The sequence below is a fragment of the Bacillus rossius genome, chromosome 1 (assembly GCF_032445375.1).
Source record: "Bacillus rossius redtenbacheri isolate Brsri chromosome 1, Brsri_v3, whole genome shotgun sequence".
Classification (NCBI taxonomy): Eukaryota; Metazoa; Arthropoda; class Insecta; order Phasmatodea; family Bacillidae; genus Bacillus; species Bacillus rossius.
The window spans coordinates 259,834,104-259,837,900 of NC_086330.1; positions in this window are offsets into that span (position 1 = coordinate 259,834,104).

Here is a 3,797-nt window from a genome sequence, read left to right on the forward strand (position 1 = left end):
CCATTCTTTGAGCACAAAGTCTATAGAAGAGCATTATTTTTTAATGTTAACCTACGTAATTATACAGAACGCACATTAACTCATAACTATATGGAAACTAAAGCATACATAAGTAATGTGAAACAAATAAAATATAATTTCTTTGTAAAAATTTACTTTATTTCGCGAAAGGCAGCAGCATTTAATATGCATAACACTTTGCCATCGCAAATTTATAATTAATGCCGGGTTAATAATTTCAATACGTAAATATTGAGTTGTAAATATTACTTGTACCACATTTCTTTAAAGTAACGACTTTTACAGAGAGTGCAGTCATTCAGGTATGTATTAACCTATTAACGTGATTTTAAATGTGGCAATGTCTCAAGTCTTAACTAATCGAAATCTTCGAGCTTCAAAGCTAGACTCGAGTCGAGTACTAAAAACTTGACTCGACTCAAAATTTCGAGTACTCGTGCACCCCTACAAAAAAACACTGTGAAACGGTCTTTGCTTCTTTTGCTTCCATGGCATGTTTGACCCCTAACCTCCAAAGTTCTATCAGGAAGGAGATTAAAAAATATTCCCACCTCATCAGCATTAAAAATGTCTTTCTTTTCATAACAGGAAATCAGAGAATCCAGTTCGGCTTGCCATGTATCCAGTACAGTGACATCAACAGCAGCAGCTCCACCACACTTTCAGGGTACTCAAGTTGTACCTTGCCTTAAATCTGTGTAGCCACCCACCTGAAGCTTGAAAGTTGTCAAATCCAAATTTTAGGGCTTCTTCAAGTGCCGTCTCCTGCAAGACATTCCCAGCTACTGGTATGTTTGATGCTCTTGATTGCATCAACCAGTCAAACAATCGCTTCTCCAGGATTTCATATGGTGCTGCTGAAATTCGTTTTCGGCTGTGGGATAAAAAATCATGTTTCATAATTTCAGACAGGTGATTTAAAATTGTGGACAAAGTAGATTTTGTGATTCCAAATTGTCACGATGTCGGTTTTCTTCTTCCCGTCGTCTACTGCTTTATTTTTAGATAGTTTCGTTTTCATATCAATTGATTTCCGCTTTCTCAGCAAAATTTTGCCAAAACAATTTGAAAACGTCAACAAAAAAAAAAACACAAACTTAAAACTCACACGATACTTTACAATTTACGTAACACGTTTCGTATTGCAGGCGCAAAATAAAAACACACAACATGGATATGACGTAATGGTGTATACAAAACATCCGCAACGGAAAATGGCCTTTGGCGGCGGATGCTAGAAGTTAGGAGCGCTGCAGGCGCGCCAATGCAAGGTGGCGGCAGATGCTGGAAGTGGGAGCGCTGTAGGCGCGTCAACAAAAGACGTTAGATATTAATAGCGCTGTTACCTAACTGATGTGTTCTGCTGTCATTGTGTGCCGTATTGTTTTGCTTCTTACGTTTCGTTATCATTTCATAACGAAATTTTGAGATGGAAGTATTTATGATGATTGTACAGCGTATATATTGTGTTCGTTAACGTGAATATTTTGTAAACCTATCGCAAAATATTGATGGAAAATTTGTATAGTTGAAAATAATTTACATTTGATTGCATTGCGTTTTCGCGGGACTGTAAGAGATGTTCGTTATAGTGAAGAGTGCGTTATCCTGAAGTTCGTTAACGCGATGCTTTACTGTATACGGATATTTCAACTTTCAAAGAGTGATGAGGTACAATTGTAATTAAAGTTTTATTTTCCTTCTAGATAACATGTTTATTACTTAATGTAGCAGAGCATACTATACAAATTCAGTTATTTCAGTAAATCAACAACTTTGCACTTTTTTTTTTAAAAGTAAGTAATGTAAATATTATCTGTTTGGCAAACAATTGCATTTTAAAGAAATTTTGTTTGTTCTTTAGAACTATCAGGTATGTGACTACCAAGAAGCTAGTCGTATAGTTAAGCCTAATGCTAAAGTTTTATTTAGAAATTGCTAGGACCATTTATATTGTAGAACGTGGGATATTTAGTACTTATTGTTATTGACACTGGGTGCCTAATTCTATATGTATGGTGTATCTCCAGAAATAAACAATTGATTATGATTCCTCTTATCAATATTGCTTAATCCAAGTTATTATACTCATTTGTTCCTGGCTAATTTGTTTCCGCTTCAAAACATGTAAGTGTCCAAAATGTGTAGTAAATAAGTGTAGTGTGAATCATAAACTAAATATTCAATTGTGAATTCAATTTGTCAAATGGATATTTAAAAAGAATATGCCAAAGGTTAGGAATTTGACGTAACTAGTTGTACCTTTCAAAATGTTAATTATATTATCTTGCCTTAAAAGAAGAAAACATAAAAACATCTATTTGGGTGATCAAAGTCTCGATAACATATGTACTAGATCAGTGATAGTTATCTGTATGCGGAAATATATTCCTAGAAAGCCAAAAATCTAAGTAAAGGTATTTCATACTAGTAATGTCACGATTCACATAACCTTACGCCTAGTTCAGTTGTTCGGAGACACTTCAAACTATGCAGCACGGGACCTCTGGATTGCGGTAACCAGAGGCAAGGACGTTTTCGACCAGCTGAAAACTAAGAATACTACTGTTCTAGTTGAAAAATTAGATGACAGCAGTCCAGCATCCTTCTCTGATCTGATCCTGAAAAGTCTTTATAATTAATGTGAAACGATCTCACCAACGTAGACAACATGGAATCTCAGAAGTATGGTCGTCATGGTTGTCGGGAACTCAGGTCTCAGAATTCTTGTGACAGTGACTGACGGCACTGACCATCATCCTTCAGGAATGGAAAGTACGAAGATTTGAACCCAGGATGGTCAGGAACGTAGATATCGACCTAAGTGTAAGTTCATTCTTGAAGTTCGGAAAATCCATAATTCTGTCAAATTAATGCAGAATTTTATGAACTCAACTTGACCTCTATCAAAATAATAGAACTCCGCTGTAGTCTCTTCTTGTGAGCTGAACGGAAATGTAAAGAGAAGTACGACTCTCACTCAGTATTCTATTTGCTTTTGAAGAATCCATATTCGAAACAACCACTATCGAACGAATACCTGTTTATAGCAACCATAGATGAATTAACCAAAGCTGGAATAGAAAATCCACAGACTTATGCAAGTAGGAATAACGAGAATTTAAACCGCGCTAAAATATAGTAATGGTTTTATAAATGCATAGATAAAATAGCTTTGCAATAGCATCCTTAATTAGATTTAAGGCTCTTTATTCACATCTTCCTCTTACTTTGTTTTTAACATAAAACATTTTAAATAAATAACATAAATTTTGTACTCATCTCATAAAAAAAAGGGGGAAAAAAAACTGTAAACATATTGACGGTTTGCAATATGTAGCCTATAATAAAGTGAGTCTACAGACAATATTAACTACAGTAGAACCCCTGTCATACACTTTTCAACGGAGGGCACAAAAATGGTGTATGATGCGGGAAAGTGTATGAAAAGGGAATGGCAATAATAATTTTTTTTTTCAATCTAGCATACCAGCACAGTATCAGATTAAACTTAAATACATAATGTGTAAATAATTGCATTATATTAATGAAAGATATGAATTCATCATTATATATACATATATAAAACCACCAGAAATGTAAAATACAGTCCATAATCAAGTAAAGCTGACATGAGAAACAGTGGCCTTACAAAATGTTATGAAGTCCTTTCTTGGAGGGGGGGAAAAGTCACCAAGCCTAAATTAGAAATAAAAAAATTAGGCTATTGTAAAAAGAAAATCAGGAATTTTTGCTTGTTTATTTCATTTTACAAA